Consider the following 19357-nt stretch of genomic DNA (forward strand, 5'->3'; position numbering starts at 1 on the left):
CTCCTTGACTCCTCTGAGAATATGACTGCGATAGTTGATAAGATTGCTGATCTTAGTAAAACTCTCTCAAAATCTGAAAAATCTGTCTTTGACAAAATTGGTGACTGGTTTAATGCTAAATTTGGAAATGTAACGGGGAAAGTTATGTTAACTTTGTTTTCATTGTTTACTCCTATACTTGTTTGGTGATTTTAGCTACTGATTGTATTTGTAAGAGAATGACTGAAACTGTTCTTGAACATGCTGGAGTGATGGTGTTGGTGGAAGCTGATGCAAATCGTGCTGATGGTGAGACTGGTTTCTCTTAATCCCATTGTCTATCCAACTCGTGAGGTTCTTCCCAGCACTCAGGAGGAATGGGAATATAGACAGACTCACCCCAGCAGCATTCCAGGAACCTCAGGAGTTGTTTCTCCCTTTAGCAGGCTGGGATCAAATAGATCCTGGGGATTTGCCAACTCTGTTTGATTTCAGAGGAGAATATTATGATTGAACCTGTGAGACTTATTAGTCTCAGAGGGGGGAATGTAGGGGGTGGGTCCCAAAGACCCTCCTCATTATGGATTAAGGGGACTTTAAGATTCATATGTTTTGCTGCAGGCCTTATAATAGATACTGTTGCTATGTGTCTAAAAACTCTGCCATTATACATTGCACAAACTATCTATATTAGTCTTTGTGGTTAAGCTGTGGCTGTTGCGATAGTGTGCTTGCAGGCTAGGTCTGAGTCAAACCAAAACTAGATAAAGAGAAGTAACCACTGTTTGGTTTTGATATTTTGATCTTGTGAGAGTGGACAATGCTAATAAATTCAGAGAAGCTACTGTACTAAGTTGCCTTATAAGGTAATCTCAGTTTATTGTTACACACATACATTTTATTTTACCGTTATTTTACCGTTATTTTACCAGGTAAGTTGACTGAGAACACCTTCTCATTTACAGCAACGACCTGGGGAATAGTTACAGGGGAGAGGAGGGGGATGAATGAGCCAATTGTAAGCTGGCGATGATTAGGTGACCATGATGGTATGGGAATTTAGCCATTGACGTAGGGGATCTTACCACTAGGGAGTGATCACAGGTATATAATCAGCTGTGCCCTTAGGTGGGGTGCAGAACTTACTGGGAAACATGCGTGCTATGTTCCTGATTGTCAACTTCTTTCTGCAATTGCATTAAATAAAGGTTTGATTGATTTACTTAAAGAAGATATTGTCTGACTGCTGATTTCACCAATAAGCCAAAGATTGACAAGGGACAAGGAACCTACACCACCATTAGCAATTGTCATCATGAATCAAGTCAACATTATGCTGGCAAATCCCTTTTAATTCATATGAAGAGAAATAATGAAGAGAAATTATAGATAAAACGTATCAGTGCTCATCGGCCATTGAACATAAACATTACATAACAAGTTGGAAATCGCAAATTCAACAATGAGTGGTTTGAAAGGAATCAGTGACTGTGTGGTCCCAAATCTGTGAATAAGGGGCTCTTTTCCAAGTTTAAAATGATAAACATTCAACATTGGCCATGCTGTCAATGAAGCATGATTTGTGCCGCGCTCAAAACAACTGTTAACTCAGAACTGTGAAAACTTGACTTCAGTGAGTTCAAGACAACTGGGAAGTCGGGAATAAACTAGCTCCGACTGGGAAAATACATTTTGAACGGTCATCCAATTCAGAATGATAAATTCGGCCTCTTTCTAGAGCTACGACCTGAAGATCAATGACGTCATCATGATTCAACCTTGTTTTTTTTTCAGAGTTCCCAGTTGTTTTGAAAGCACCATAAATCCAGAGAATGCCAGACTCTGATGACAAAAATTTGCACATGAAGGACCGCCGCGCCCCCTTCCTGTTCAAGTTAGCACAGCGCAACAAGGTGAGTCCAAAAATGTATTGTATGTTGCTGCATAAATTACACCAGGAATGCACAATCCCTCCATCAGTGCTCAGACTGTCCGCAATAGGCTGAGAGAGGCTGGACTGAGGGCTTGTAGGCCTGTTGTAAGGCAGGTCCTCACCAGACATCACCAGCAACAATGTTGCCTATGGGCACAAACCCACCGTCGCTGGACTAGACAGGACTGGCAAAAAGTGCTCTTCACTGACGAGTCGTGGTTTTGTCTCACCAGGGGTGATGGTCGGATTCAAATTTATCGTTGAAGGAATGAGCGTTACACTGAGGTCCGTACTCTGGAGCGGGATCGATTTGGTAGTGGAGGGTCCGTCATGGTCTGGGGCCGTATGTCACAGCATCATCGGACTGCGCTTGTTGTCATTACAGGTAATCTCAACGCTGTGCATTACAGGGAAGACATCCTCCTCCTTCATGTGATACTAATCTTGACCCTCCAGCATGACAATGCCACCAGCCATACTGCTCATTCTGTGCGTGATTTCCTGCAACACATGAATGTCAGTGTTCTGCCATGGCCAGCGAATTGAGCATTGAGCATGTCTGGGACATGTTGGATCGGAGAGTGAGAGCTAGGGCAATTCCCCCCCAGAATTGTCCGGGAACTTACAGGTGCCTTGGTGGAAGAGCGGGGTAACATCTCACAGCAAATCTGGTGCAGTCCACGAGGAGGAGATGTACAGCATCTGCAGTGGCCACACCAGATACTGACTGTTACTTTTGTTAGTCACATGACTGTGGAACTTGTTCAGTTTGTCTCAGTTGTTGAATCTTATGTTGATACAAATATTTACACATGTTAAGTTTGCTGAAAATAAAAGCAGTTGACAGTGAGAGATGTTTTTTGTTGTTGTTGCTGTGTTTAGTATTTGTCCATAGCCAAAGTGTCAAAAATGTTACCGCTCTGAAGTTTACAAGCTCTGCTCCGGTCCGCTTCCGATCATAGGCTACACATCGGACAAGCGACTCTCTTGCTTCTCGGTAACAACCAGTCAGTCACCAGCAGTATGCGTTTGTACTTGCCTTTGACCAAAGCCAAAGTGTCAAATCGTTACCGCTCTGAAGTTAACAAGCAAAATTATTAAATTCAAAATGTTGACTAGATATTTCAACTCTGTATGGCAAGCGTGAAGCTGAGGCTTGCTTTGAGCCACAGCTCGTAACATTGTTTTCGCAAGACAGCCTGGTATCGAGAATTCTCACAACCAAGTGATTTATCTTGTAGTGTGTGACCCCTGTCTGTGCCACTACATTGGAAACGCAATAGAACGACAGGAAAGACAGTTGTTTAATGTGAGCGGCTTAGCGATTTAAGGATTTTGAAAGTCATGTAGTGTCCACCCGGTTTTAGTGTTATTCTCCGACTACCCATTCTAACGCACTACATACAGTATTTAAACTGCATACTATGTACTCAGTGTGGCTGTATGGTTGAGTGGGTAAAATCCCATTTTTACTATTGCTCCGGTTTATAAACTATCTAAATCATTGAAAAAGTAAAGATGGAATTCCACGAAAAATATTTTCCATAGGGACTTATTATCAATCAATATTTAGGCTATAAACCGTTTGCGTTTCTAAACCATTAGTTGTATGAAAAACACCATTTATGATTTGATGCGGCACTGAAACCCCCAAAAGTGTTTTCACAACACTCTAAAAAGACGCTTTCGATATTTTTTATCATGTGTTTTATTTGTTTACCAGTTGTAATATTAAAATACAAAATATATCACTTGTGGATTTTATCTTTAATTCTCCCAAAAAGTATTTAGCAAAAATTATATTGTTCTCTTACTTTTTTTTAATACATAAAATAATGAATAGATTCAATTTTAATTTATTTACATTCTATTGATATCCAAACTGTAAAGAGTCAGATATAAATTTACCTGAATTGTCTGAAACATTTTATAGTGTAGAGTTGTGGCAAGGCCAGAGCTATCTGGCATCCTTGGGACGTCCAACCTCTTAACCCTAACCTGAACCCCTACCCTAGGCTACTTGATAATAAGCGTTTCAATTGTTACATGTAGTACAGTGTAATTCTAGCAAAATACATTTTCTGGAATTGAAAATAAAAATAAAACTCAAATTATAATTGTTTTATTTTAATATTACAAAAGGGTAAACAAACAAAACACGTATAAAATAGATCATCTCTAAGGTTTATTTAATTTACACAAAACATCAAGAATAAACTTAATTTCAGTATGGCCCACACTTGAGCCCACAATGTGCCTTCAAGATATATTTGTATTGCCCTGAGGGAGAAGTGCATGCTGACTAGAAAGTGAAAGTGTCCATTTTACTAAATGTCGCTGTTATAAATAATTACCGTGCGCAGATAAACAGCCAGACCTTTTGGTATCCTCAGCTTTTCATACACTGGGTGAGAGACCACACTTCACTGTCGACTGCAAATAGTTTAAGAATTAAGGTAGGCCTAAACACAACTTAATTTAAAGGCAATTTCGACATTATGTAACATGTTAATACAATCATATTGCTTGGTTGATTTCTCGTTATAGTTTAATGTCAATATAGTGTAAACAAATTAACGTAGTGTATTCAATCCCCAAACAAGATACAATCTGGAATTTTTTATTTACATTTTTTGGGGTGAAAATTCTAAATGAATACCAGTGGTGGGTGGTATATGGGGCTTTGGTGACAAAACGAATGGCACTGTGATAGACTGCATCCAGTTTGCTGAGTAGTGTTGGAGGCTATTTTCTAAATGACATCGCCAAAGTCTAGGATCGGTAAGATAGTCAGTTTTACAAGGGTATGTTTGACAGTGCGAGTGAAGGAGGCTTTGTAGCGAAATAGGAAGCCGATTCGAGATTTAATTTTGGATTGGAGATGCTTAKTGTGAGTCTGGAAGGAGAGTTTACAGTCTAACCAGACACCTAGGTATTTGTAGTTGTCCACATATTCTAAATCAGAACCGTCCAGAGTAGTGATGCTTGTCGGGTGGGCGGGTGCGAGCAGCGATCGGTTGAAGAGCATGCATTTAGTTTTACTAGCATTTAAGAGCAGTTGGAGGCCACGGAAGGACTGTTGTATGTGTAACGGATGTGAAATGGCTAGCTAGTTAGCGGGTACGCGCTACTAGCATTTCAATCAGTTACGTCACTTGCTCTGAGACTTAAGTAGGGTTGCCCCTTGCTCTGCAAGGGTCGTGGCCTTTGTGGAGCGATGGGTAACGATGCTTCGTGGGCGACCGTTGTTGATGTGTGCAGAGGGTCCCTGGTTCGCGCGCGTGTCGGGGCGAGGGGACGGTWTAAWGMRKWYCTGRTACATTGGTGCCGTGGCCTTTGTGGAGCGATGGGTAACGATGCTTCGTGGGCGACCGTTGTTGATGTGTGCAGAGGGTCCCTGGTTCGCGCCCGTGTCGGGGCGAGGGGACGGTTTAAAGTTATACTGTTACATATGGCATTGATGCTCGATTGGAGGTTTATTAAGTGTCCAAAGGGCCAGATGTATACAGAATGGTGTCGTCTGCGTAGAGAGCTGGATCAAGGAATCACCCGCAGCAAGAGCGACAACGTGATATATACAGAAGAGTCGGCCCGAGAATTGAACCCTGTGGTACCACCATAAAGACTGCCAGAGGTCCGGACTACATGCCCTCTGATTTGACACACTGAACTCTGAGAAGTAGTTGGTGAAACAGGCGAGGCAGTCATTAGAGAAACCAAGGCTGTTGAGTCTGCCGATAAGAATACAGTGATTTACAGTCGAAAGCCTTGGCCAGGTCGATGAAGACGGCTGCACAGTACTGTCTTTTATCGATGGCGGTTATGATATCATTTAGTACCTTGAGCGTGGCTGAGGTGCACCTGTGACCAGCTCTGAAACCGGATTGCACAGCAGAGAAGGTATGGTGGGATTCGAAATGGTCAGTGATCTGTTTGTTAACTTGGCTTTCGAAGACTTTATAAAGGCAAGGCAGGATGGATATAGGTATGGAACAGTTTGGGTCTAGAGTGTCACCCCCTTTGAAGAGGGGGATGATCGCGGCAGCTTTCCAATCATTGGGAATCTCGGACGATATGAAAGGTTGAACAGACTAGTAATAGGTGTTGCAACAATGGCGGTGGATAATTTTAGAGAGGGTCCAGATTGTCTAGCCCAGCTGATTTGTACGGGTCCAGGTTTTGCAGCTCTTTCAGAACATCAGCTATCTGGATTTGGGTGAAGGAGAAGCTGGAGAGGCTTAGGCAAGTAGCTGCGGGGGATGCGGAGCTGTTGGCCGGGGTTGGCGTAGCCAAGAGAAAAGCATGGCCAGCCGTAGAGAAATGCTTATTGAAATTCTCGATTATCGTGGATTTATCGGTGGTGACAGTGTTTCCTAGCCTCTGTGCAGTGGGCAGCTGGGAGGAAATGCTCTTATTCTCCATGGACTTTGGTGTCCCAAAACTTTTTGGAGTTAGAGCTACAGGATGCACATTTCTGTTAGGAAAGCAAAGGCTAGCTTTTTCAAACTGACTGTGTATTGGTTCCTGACTTCTCTGAAAAGTTGCATTATCGGGGGGACTATTCAACGCTAGTGAAGTACGTCACATTATGTTTTTGTGCTGGTCGAGGGCAGTCAGGTCTGGAGTGAACCAAGGGCTATATCTGTTCTTAGTTCTACATTTTTTTGTAAACGACACTGTTACAAATAATTCCCTTCCGCAGGTAAACAGCCAGGCCCATTGGTACCGTCAGCTTTTATACACTGGGCGAGAGACCACACTCCACTGTTGACTGCAAAAAGTTGAAGAATTAAGGTAGGCCTAAAAACACCAATTTAAAGGTAATTTCTTTATTATGTAACATGTTAATACTATCCTTTTTTTGTAAGATTTTATTTTTAGTCCTTTTTTTTACGATACAAAACATACACATACCATTGACGACATACAGACACACACAAAAATTCATAACATCACCCCTGCACAGACCCACCTGCTCACACCCCATCTCACTTTCAGCCACATGGCCTCTAACTGCACCATTTTGTTTCTCTCCGTCCACCACACACTTTCAACATTTACACAATAAACCATTTGCATTTCCATGGTGGTGTTGATTCAGGATTGGTTGATTTCCAGTTAAGTATGTTTTTTCAAGATGATTGACGAGAGAAAAGTATTGTCCAAGTCATTGCAGACAGACGGGTTAAACGTAAAATTACACTTTGTAATACTTCTATCAATATAATGTAAATCAATGAAAAATGTAATGAATTCAATCCAAAAGAAGATGAAATCTGGAATTTTTGTTTGCAAAATGCTTTTTATGGAATTGAAAATTAAACTCACAAATGGGAGTGGGCAGTTTTCACTCTGCAATAACCTACACAATTATCAGTGTGCTGTAGATGTGAGCCTGACTTACAGGTATTGAGTAGAAATTCTGTGGCAGTGATAAACAGTAAATGAGTTGGGGTTTTTAATGAGGGAGTGGTGGTATCCTGGCATCTGTTGGCGACTGAAAACAGCATAATAAAAGGCCTCATAAATTGACTCTTGACTTGGACTTGACTCAGACTTCAGCCATAGGGACTCGTGACTCGTGACTCGACACGAACTTGAGCACAGGGGACTTGCGACTCGACTCCCGACAGGAGGTTTAGTGACTCGACTACAACACTGCAAATAGCAAACAAACATGTATAAAGCAGAAACAATCCTGACCATTTTTTAAATGTATTATCAATCATGAACAAAATCATGTAACATCAACGTGATAAGTTTGTGAACGTGATAAGTTTTCGCTCTTCCCTTGTACTTGATTGATGAATTAAGGTCACTAATTAGTAAGGAACTCCCCACACATGGTTGTCTAGGGCTTAATTGAATGGAAAAACCAAAACCCTGCAGACACTCAGCCCTCCATGGAATGAGTTTGACAGCCCTGCCTAAGCCCATATAGCCCATCTATCCTATTTAAAAAGGACTCAAGACAAACAGAATTTCAACATATTTATTAGTGACAAGTGCTTTAACATATATACAGTAAATCAAATTGCCTAGTACACACACATGTTCAAATCAAAAGCCTATTGCACAGAAATGTGTGGACAGTCGCATGCATCACAAATTCAGAACCGCTGGACAACAACATAAAATAAAGCACTGATCATTGGGAACAAGATCAGAATGACTGCTAAGGCTTTAGCCATGAATTAAATAATTAAATGGGTAGCCTAGCCTACAAAACTAAAATAATCCATATGTTCAAATCAAAAGGCCTGATTAACATGACATCAATAACACAGCCACATCCAGAGTCCCCGGTGCTGACAGATTCAGAAATCAGAAGATGGATTAGTATTTAGTTTAAGAACTCTCAAGCCCAAGAGAACAAGAAACACCTTTCAATGAGAGAACAATAAACACCTTTCACTGAGAGAACAATAAACACCTTTCAATGAGAGAAGAAACAATAAACACCTTCAATGAAGAGAACAATAAACACCTTTCAATGAGAGAACAAGAAACACCTTTCAATGAGAGAACAATTAAACACCTTTCAATGAGAGAACAAGAAACACCTTTCAATGAGAGAACAATAAACACCTTTCAATGAGAGAACAAGAAACACCTTTCAATGAGAGAACAGAAATATTTTTCCATACTGAGAATGCGTCATTACATTTTTTTACATTTTAAGTCATTTAGCAGACGCTCTTATCCAGAGCGACTTACAAATTGGAAAGTTCATACATATTCATCCTGGTCCCCCCGTGGGGAATGAACCCACAACCCTGGCGTTGCAAGCGCCATGCTCTACCAACTGAGCCATGCGCGATTGTGTTTCCTGCTATTCTATGATTTCTTTCTTTCTTCTTCATGGCGTTTGCATTTCGCCACCTACTGTGCGGTAGTGTGTTCAATCACGTTACATTTGTGATACAAAATACAAAAGGGGGGAAAAATAACAATTTAACCACCAACCAACCCGACGCCTATATACCAAAAAATACAAATCTCAAAACATATTTTAACTCTTCTGCAGAAATCTAGTACTTCTCTGCAGCTATAATAAAATTATTTATATGTTTAAAGATAATGATTAAATAATTCTACCCTGAAACCTAACTATTAGGGATTATAGTTTATGTAGCATGTATAAGGAATAATTAAAGTATTAAACATAAGTCCGACTAAGGTTCAGAAGAGACTTGGGTGTGAGAGAAATGTGTATGAAAATACTGAGAACAGTTCAACTGTGTTTGACTCGACCTGGCTAGAACGCTGAGAAACTTATGATAGGACAGGGAGTACTTCTCAAGGTCTCTCTAATCTCGGGGGAATGGAACTGTCGGCTGGGTAGTGATACACAGTGGTGAGAACTCTGGAGATGGATACAACTCACCTACTGTTCTTGTGTATGTATGTGCGTAGGATACTCACTGTTTGTGTGGAAGTATGTGCGCAAGTATAAAATGGATGTCTTTGTATAATGGACATCAGAGTGCTCTCGTGAATAAACGTTTTGACTATTGTAAGCTGGGAACTCTTGTCTGTTTCATTCAACCAGAACCTTACAAACTCTGGGTTGCAGACTGAGTAGATTAATTTAAGTTTATGAACATTGATAACAAAAGCTACCATCTACACTCATTAAAAACCCAAGACTCCATTCCACTACTTTGACCTTATCTGCTCTTGTACCATGCCAATGACCTTGGAGGATAGGACACCACCACTCATCACACCCTGTAAAATCTCGTATACCCAAATACTTCTCTGCAGCTGCCACATCTATTTTCTGTGATTTACGTTGCATTTCTGCGGTACATTTGATAACCATTGCTATGACTGCGAAGAAACCAACCTTACTGAAGCATAAATCCCTCATTGGCCTATTCCTCTGTGCGGGCACAAATCTACTACTCACTGATATCCTCTTAGGATGCCTCACCCTTGACCCATCTTCCTCTACAAAAGCTATAACAGGACATCTGATATATCCTAACATGACTTTGTCGTGTAGAGACTCTGACTCCAAAGGACTGACAGTGGCTCCTCTATTTTACCACGCTCCCCACCGGGTCTGCCCGTCGCACCAAACGGCAGGAATTTTCAACTTCAATTGTTCCACCTCCACACTTAACTTAACCCCAGAAATCACTAATTTCAATGGCGCCCTGTTCATAAGAGCAAAGAAAAAATATATCTTGACCCAAGATGCATGACACGGAGCACCTGCTCCCTCTGATCAGAAGAAACACAAACAACTATCACCTGTCCACTATAGATTACCTTCACTGATTCAACAAACAAACACCCAACTCCTTTCCCACTCACCCTGAAACTACAAATCGATCCACCAAAAGGCAAGGATCCAAAAATGGCACCGCTACTGGACCAGATTCTTCTTCATCATGTCCATCGATGCCAAGCTCAGGTTCCAAATGCCATTTCCCCTACAGAACTGTGGTGCCCTGCTCACTCTGTTTGCACTTCTTCTTCGACACTCCATCTCCATTTTTATCACCGTCTTCCTCAGATTCAAATCTCTGCTTTCCTCATGCTCTTTATCCTCTTCCTCTTGAGTCTACATTGAACATACGTTTTAGTCCAGGACTAGGCTTAGTCTGTGTCCGGGAAACCGACCCCAAAAGTATACATTTTTCTAAATGTTGCATACTATTAAACTTGATAATTTTGCATACTAAAACGGCCTACTATTTAGGACTCAAGTATGGGTATTCTGACACGGCCAGTAATTTAAGTACAATCCAAAAATGAGAGTGAATTTTTTTGGGGAAATACTTTATAAAACTTACAAATGAGAATATTGTTATTTTAATCCTACAAACACATTACTCCTATTCACTGTTTATGATTGATCTCACATTTTTATGGTTAGGCTACTTGATAATAAGAATTTTAATTTCGACCTCCAATTGTAGTACAGTGTTCGAAGATTTGGGTAAAATAAAGTGAAGGATCAAGTACTTTTCTATTACTTATAAATTTCACATTATGCAGTGTATTTCAAACATGATGTTGTTGCCATGTGTAGCATTTTGAAAACGAATCAGGTAGTATCTCAATGTATTCTCAGTCTAGTAGCGTTACATTTACAATTTAAAACTATTTTAGATTAGGAAAAATAACATAACAGGGTCATGGCATCAGTAAAAAGGTTTCCCAAGCCCTGATAAATATTTAACTATCCTCTTTTCCCTTTTCTTGTCACCTAGGAGACTGGAGGTAAAGAAACAACGGTGACCAAACACCATCACACCATGGAAAACTACACAGATTATTATCCTCTGTATCCTGATGATTACTATTACAGCCCTGACGATGACTATAACCTCCCTGACTCAGGGGCCATTGTAGCGTCAGTGCTTATTCTCCTTGGTATTCTCCCTGTCTGTTGGATTATCTGGTTTGCCTGTTGTAAACTCCGTGAAAGAGCACTTGTCACAGTCTTTCTTGTGTCCCTCCTTATCAATGACACAGTGCAGCTGATCACTTCCCTTTTTGTTGTGGGAATTAAACTAATGGGGATTTCCTGTTATAGTTCGTGCCATGCATTACACCAACTGTTCATTCTGTCAAGATTCTGCGGTCAGATTTTTCACCTGCTGGTTGCTCTGGAGAATATATTCTGTCTGAGTCGTACACGGTCTTCCACTCCACCGGGGTTCAAGCTTAAGTGTTTCTTCTATCTCCTCTCTGCAGCTGTTTGGCTCGGCTACATTGTAATTGCATTTTTAGTAAATGTGGATGATATGAATAATTATCTTTGCTATATATTTTTAAATTTCTTTGGAGTTTTGTGCACAGCTGCTGCAGCATGTATGATGATCCTAAAACCCTTGAACCCCACCAAAACTAGTCAGAGTTTGAAGGTATTAGCAGTGGCCATGTTAACTTATGTGATACTCTATGTACCTGATTCCCTCTACTGGATAATACAACACTACGGACCTGCTTGGACAGATGGGTTTAGATATGATTCTTTTTTCCTCTACCTGCCGTGCCTGAGACCCATCACTGACTGCGTCCTGTGTTGGTATATCTGCAGGGCACATCGTATAGAGTGGAATGAGGTAGGCATACTACCCAATTCACTTACCCTCGATTCCTCTCATTCTGTCGTCACCTTCTCAAACTGCATTGGAAGAGGACCATTGGGAGGGACCTCCAATACTGGAGGATGAGAGATTATGGGATGTGAGGAATCAAGGAAAGATACATTGTGATAAAGCCCAGTACTGAAGGCTATTTGAGGGCTAATAATCATTTGAAGGAGTGGAGGCTGGTGGGAGGAGCTATAGGAGGACTGGTTCATTGTAATGACTGGAATGGAATAAATGGAACTGAGGCTAACATGTGGTTTCCATATGTGTGATGTGTTTGATACCGTTCCATTAATTCCCTTTCCCTCCCATTAAAATGAGCCCATCCTCCTATAGCTCCTCCCACCAGCCTCTACTGGAGTGATAAGGGAGAGATCTGGTGAATTTGGAAATGGACGATACCTGTGTAAAATGTAAAAAAAAAAAGTAAAAAAAAAAGATATACAAAAATAAACATACTGTTGTAGTTGTGTTTTGCTCGAAGGCCGGAGTTAAATCCGACTGCGGGTTGTCAACAATGCAGCTTTGAAAGGCAATTTCCAATTGAGTCGACATATGCAGCGGTTACCGTGAATGAGATCTCCGTGACCGCGGGAACTTTAAAAGCTGCATTTTTGATAACCCACGTCGGATGTAACCCCCAGCCTAACACTTGCACTTGTCTTTTTCCTACTAGCACTGGGCTTTGCTGATAACTGCTTTTAATCGAGAACGTTTTTACTTGCAATGACTTTGATATGTAGTTGTCTTACCTACCTTAGATGAATGCACTGACTGTAAGTCACTCTGGATAAGTATGACCAAAATGTAAATACGTAGAGGCTAGTTGCAGCTAAATAACAGAAGGACTTGTTTGTGATCCTCCTTGATTGGCCAACGAGTTGTCACTTTGTATCAAAAACAATCCTATTCACAGTTCATATCTTTTATTAAATGATTTGGAACATATCAAGACGTTTTTAATCAGTACAAACATTCATAATTATAATAAACAATGATGTAATTAACAGTATTTTTTGTTGTTGTCTTGATTATAACCTTTATTATATATTTTCCTCATGAACATGTAAACAATCATTAAGTTTTCCCCACCATGTTTGTGTCCTTGTTCAGGACCTAGAACAGTACCATAGAGAGAGGGCATATCTTTGCATCCTTGTAACAATGGCTTCTATGACAGTATGGACAGCACAATAATGTGATTTTCTGGATTTTATTTCTCATTTTGTCTGTCATAGTTGAAGTGTACCTATGATGAAAATTACAGGCCTCTCTCATCTTTTTAAGTGGGAGAACTTGCACAATTGGTGGCTGACTAAATACTTGCTTTGCCCCACTGTAAAGTAATAAAAACATATGTTTAATCATAGCAAAAATGTTTGTGTTTAATACATGTCTTTATCTGTAAATGTTACATTTCATATCTCTGGTCCAGGGTCACATTCCCAGTCCAGAGCTTTGGTCCAGGCCTCCAGGGAGTCTCACTCTCCTCCTGCTCCACAGTCACCTGGTAATGAAACATGACAGACAATAAAACATGAGCACACTGCCCCCTACAGCTACATGTTTTAAAATGTATATATTATTTAAATATAACCTTTATTTAACTAGGCAAGTCAGTTAAGAACAAATTCTTATTTGCAATGACAGCCTACTCCAGCCAATCCCGGAGGACTCTGGATCAATTGTGCGTCGCCCTATGGGACTCACGGCCGGTTGTGATACAGTCTGGAATCAAACCAGGATGTCAGAAGTGACACCTCTAGCACTGAGATGCAGTGCCTTAGACCGCTGCGCCACTCGAGAGAACCCCACAGGACAACATTCATCACAGGAACAACACTCAGATGGGTCAGTGTACAGCAGTGGTCAATGACACCTGGTCATTGAGAGTTTACAGCGTGGTGAAGATTTTCGTTGGAAAATATCAAGATGTATTTAATCAGTACAAACATTACCAGTCATAATAATAATAAAAAACAATTTTGCAACTAACTACAACAAACTTTTTGAGGGGTATTGAATATATTGACAAAAAATATGGCTTAGTTTTCTTTATTTACTCACCCCACAGCCATCATTAGCATCGCTGCTAGTGAAACAATGGGAGTGGTATGGCCTACGACAGGATGCTTCAGAAATAATGCCCAAATCCTTTAAGTTACTTTAAACCAAAAGGTATAACACCCAAAATATCAAAACAAGTTGCCCATAAAGAACATTGGAGGATATTACAGAACTTTTGGATCTTCCTGTTCACTCCTCCATCTGTAGTGTCCCCCTGCTCTGGCTAAAGGGGGAAATGGGATGATCTGAACCATAATCACAATGTTGTGCAGGGTGGTAGCGCTCCATCACTTTTATCAATTAGAGACATTTTATGAATTATTTTTAATTACCACTTAAATTCAATTAAAACGATAAATTGGCAAACCAAATAAATATATATAGCAGCCTAGAGGTAACCAACTCACTGAGTGCTGACTGCAGCAAAAAGTGGCAAAAATAGATGTCTCTTTCCTGGTCCAAAACGCCCGGCGTTTTGAGCGGGCACAGTTCTACATAGAGCCATGACTACATGGAACTCTATTCCACATCAGGTAACTGATGCAAGCAGTAGAATCAGATTTAAAAAACAGATAAAAATACACCTTATGGAACAGCGGGACTGTGAAGCAACACAAACATAGGCACAGACACATGCATACACACGCATGATAACATAAGCACTATACACACACGTACACATGGATTTTGTGTTGTAGATATGTGGTAGTGGAGTAGGGGCCTGAGATCACACACTTAGTGGGTTGTGAAATCTGTTATGAATGTTTTGTAATGTTTTTAAAATTGTATAACTGCCTTAATTTTGCTGGACCCCAGGAATAGTAGATGCTGCCTTGGTAACAGCTAATGGGGATCCATAATAAATACAAATACAAAAATCCGATGTAACAAGAACAGCCAAAGACAGAAAACTCGACAAGGGGTTGCTAAAACGGCTGTCCTCAAAACAGTTTGTTATGGACTTGGGGATCATGTATGACAAAGTTAATGAACTCTGTCTGATTGTAGCCTATGTCTTTCAAGATGACATAGGCCTAATGATTAATGTGTATTTTACATAACCGAACCTGAATATAATAGCATAGTTGGCCTATATTACTGTTACACCAAAAACAACCCCAATCAGGCAGGCTGATTTGTCAGACAGACATTTGTTGAGCTTTTAGGATGCTTGCTGGAGCCGAACAGTCTTTTTTCCCTCGTGGCTAAAACTCAACAGAGAGCGCCACTAGGCAGGATATATACTTTGAAACAAAATACAAGAAAGACAATAGTTTAAAACCATTTGCTCTAATTCGCTCATGAAACAGTAATTCAAGAATTTCTAAATGCATATTCCAATGAAACTGATTCCCTGTAAAAAAAATACTAAGTTATGTCAACTTGAATTCACTCAACTTTTCAGCACTGAAGTTCAACAAACTTTGACTACTGATTCAAGTCATAAGTCCTCTCAACTTACATTGTTTTGCTCAGCTGATGGATTTTTCTTTGTTAAAAACTTACATTTTACATTGTAAATACTACTATTTCATATTGCCAGGATTCACAGCTGCACTCAGACATGCATGTTGAGAGGACTTACCTTGATATTTCAACAGCTGCTCGCTTGAGTTTTTTTTCTTCCAACAGTTTGTAGTGCAAAGGTTCTGTACATTATACTGAATAAAACCCTTAAAAGGTGCTCAACTAGTAAAACATTGGCTAGTAAAACAAGTAGTCCCAGTCTTGACCAGAACCAAAATCAACAATCAGTGCACACAGGACAATAATTCTCAGTATTGAGTGGAGACAAACAGTTTAACAATCTCTTTCAAGTCCATCAATATATCCTATGTAGACTTTCTGGTACATTGCTGCCAATCATGAGGGCGAGTAATCGTAACAGTGCCCAATGTTAATATAATGGACCCACAATCCATTGAGTTGAGCAACCAATGCACATGTGAAGTCATTTTGAACCATTTTACTTTTGAATTTTATTTTTTCAAACAGTTTTGTCATTTTTCTGGAAATGTAGTAAACATGCAATGCTGGGCTTCAGTGGCAACACAATACTATGTGTGGAACTCCTAAAAGTGCATATCAAAACATATCAAAGTCATACTCTTGAAGCCTAATGTTGCATATTTGAAATATTCAGAAAACTTGTTAGTAGCGCAAATATTCTGTAAAACCTCACTAAATACAACCTAACTAAATACAACCTCTCAAGGGAGCACCTCAAAATCATTCTTTTAGCTTTTTCTGCATTTAAGGTATCATAAATGCCACACATATAAGTACTCACAAATATGTAAAGTAAATCATATTGTTTTCTTTTGTGCAGTGTATGATATACCATTTGTAGCTCTGAGTCTCTACTTTTTAACAATGTAAAAAAAAAAAGAAGCAATTTTGCTACATAAGTCCGAATCCAGGTGGTAAGTCACATTTGCCTTTCTCTGTTGTAGTTACAAAAATGACCATTTGCCTCATACAGCACCACACATTTCCTTCGCATAGAGTTGATCAGGGTGTTGATTGTGGCCTGTGGAATGTTATCCCACTAATTCCTGACAATATCCAGCAACTTCGCACAGCCATTGAAGACGAGTGGGACAACATTCACATCCACAAAATGGATGTGCGAAGTTGTTGGATATTGGGCGGGAACTAGAACACGCTATCATACATGTCGATCTAGAGCATTCCAAACATGCTCAATGGGTGAAATGGCTGGTAAGTATGCAGGCCATGGAGGAACTGGGCCATTTTCAGCTTCCAGGAATTGTGTACAGATCTTTGTGACATGGGTCTGTGCATTATCATGCTGAAACATGAGGTGATGGCGGCAGATGAATGGCAAGACAATGGGCCTCAGGATCTTGTCACGGTATCTCTGTGCATTCACATTGCCATCAATAAAATGAAATTGTGTTTGTTGTCCGTAGCTTATGCCTGCCCATAACATAACCCCACCGCCACCATAGGGCACTCTGTTCACAACGTTGAAATCAGCAAACCACTTGTCCACACAACGCCATACATGCTGTCTGCCATCTGCCCGGATATGGAGGTCCTGGGCTGGCATGGTTACACGGGGTCTAAGGTTGTGAGGCCAATTGGACGTACTGCAAAATTCACTAAATCAATGCTGGAGGCGTGCAAATGGCAGTCAACATGCCATTTGCACGCTCCCTCAAAACTTGAGACATCTGTGGTATTGTGTTGTGTGACAAAACTGCACATGTTATGCACATGTTATTGTCCCAAGTACAAGGTGCACATGTGTAATGATCATGCTGTTTACTCAGCTTCTTGATATGCTACACCTGTCAGGTGGATGGATTATCTTGGCAAAGAAGAAATGCTCACTAACAGGGATGTAAAACAATTTGTGCACAACATTTGAGATAAATAAGCTTTTTGTGTGTATGGAGAATTTCTGTGATCTTTTATTTCAGCTCATGAAACATGGGACCAACACTTTACATGTTGCATTTATATTTTTGTTCAGTATAGGTGAACCTGGGTCGACATTCTGCTAATTTTCTCATTGATGAAACATCTGATCTCAATACATTTTTCTCTATCCAAAACTAAAATATATTAAGAACACAGTGCACTAAGTTTTATGGACTTGACACATTGCCAAAGTTAAAAAAAATAAGTGTTTTTTAGAATGAGTGCAATTTTGAAATGAGTTTGGGCACATGTGCACTTCAAAGAGGAAGCGTTCCCTAATGAAAATATGCAAATAGAAGGCTCAAGGTCATTGGCCACAGATAAAATCACGTCAAATCACGTTATATGTACAGTAGCTTTGATTGGACTGATCATGTCAACGTCATACTTTCTAAATCTTAGCTAGCAATTGTCATCATGAATCAAGTCAACAATCTGCTGGCAAATCCTTTTTAATTCATATGAAGAGAAATAATGACGAGAAATTATAGATAAAACGTATCAGTGCTCATCGGCCATTGAACATAAACATTACATAACAAGTTTGAAATCGCAAATTCAACAATGAGTGGTTTGAAAGGAATCAGTGACAGTGGCTGTGTGGTCCCAAATCTGTGAATAAGGGGCCTTTTTCCAAGTTTAAAATGATAAACATTCAACATTGGCCATGCTGTCAATGAAGCATGATTTGTGCCGCGATCAAAACAACTGTTAACTCGGAACTGTGAAAACTTGACTTCAGTGAGTTCAAGACAACTGGGAAGTCGGGAATAAACTAGCTCCGACTGGGAAAATAGGTTTTGAACGGTCATCCAATTCGGAACTGAAAATCCAGCCTCTTTCTAGAGCTACGACCTGAAGATCCATGACGTCATCATGATTCAACCTTGTTTTTTTTCAGAGTTCACAGTTGTTTTAAAAGCACCATAAATCCAGAGAATACCAGACTCTGATGCCAAAAATTTGCCACGAAGGACCGCAGCACCCCCTTCCTGTTCAAGTTAGCACAACAAGATGAGTCCAAAAATGTTTTGTATATTGCTGCATAAATTATGTAATATGCCAGGGAAATATGTATACTGTAGCTTAGAAAGTATTACAAAGTGTATGTTGTGTAGTAAGATGTTAGTAGCCTATGTGCCTCACCCTAATAATTTGGTCTATTAATCCCTCTTAATTTCACCTACTGTTCTGATTTGGTCGTTTATAACCTATGTTAGAGAAATGTCATCATTGAATATTGGAAGAGCTTTCATTGTCTGCTTTTATTCCCCCTTTAATTATCCTACAGTTCTTACTTCGTGTACAGGGAGAACACTGTAAGAACGGCCCAGGTTCTGAATTCTGTTGCTGTACATTTCAAAAGTGGTAAACAAATAGTTATATTTGACTATGTCCATCCTAGCTCGTTCATTAATGTCTTAATCGAAATCATGGATTGCCTCTTCTCCAGTTGACATCCCCTTATGTCATAGTTTGTACAACTCAATTGTCATTAGAAACCACATTTGTTTAAACAAGTCAGCCATATCAGCTATGTTTTTTTTTAAGGCAGAAAATGAGGCTGAATGAACTCTTTTGCTGCCAGAAAAGGCTCCGCTGATAGGCAGGTGTAGAGTGGTAAGATGTTGGGACTGTTGTTGGGACAGCTTCATGTAGGCCCTAACAGTTTGTTGGCTCCGGTTGTCACCGTTATAGTGCAATGCATGTATTGTTCAGGGTTGTGTTTTATAGTGGCATTGCTGGCATGCATCCCACAAATGTTTATTTTTTGTCCCACCAAGATTTGACATGCTAAAATTGCCACTGAGTAGGGTAC

At 40.1% G+C, this 19357-nt stretch overlaps 1 long non-coding RNA gene across 1 annotated transcript; it reads left to right on the forward strand.

Moving 5' to 3' along the window:
• Positions 1–4237: 4237 nt before the first annotated feature.
• LOC111960373 (uncharacterized) lies at positions 4238–13491 on the forward strand. Its single transcript, XR_011475015.1, has 3 exons — positions 4238–4368; positions 6615–6706; positions 11137–13491. It is a non-coding gene; the product is annotated as an uncharacterized lncRNA (long non-coding RNA).
• The last annotated feature ends 5866 nt before the right edge of the window (positions 13492–19357 follow it).

Source organism: Salvelinus sp. IW2-2015, linkage group LG37 (assembly GCF_002910315.2).
Source record: "Salvelinus sp. IW2-2015 linkage group LG37, ASM291031v2, whole genome shotgun sequence".
Lineage (NCBI taxonomy): Eukaryota > Metazoa > Chordata > Actinopteri > Salmoniformes > Salmonidae > Salvelinus > Salvelinus sp. IW2-2015.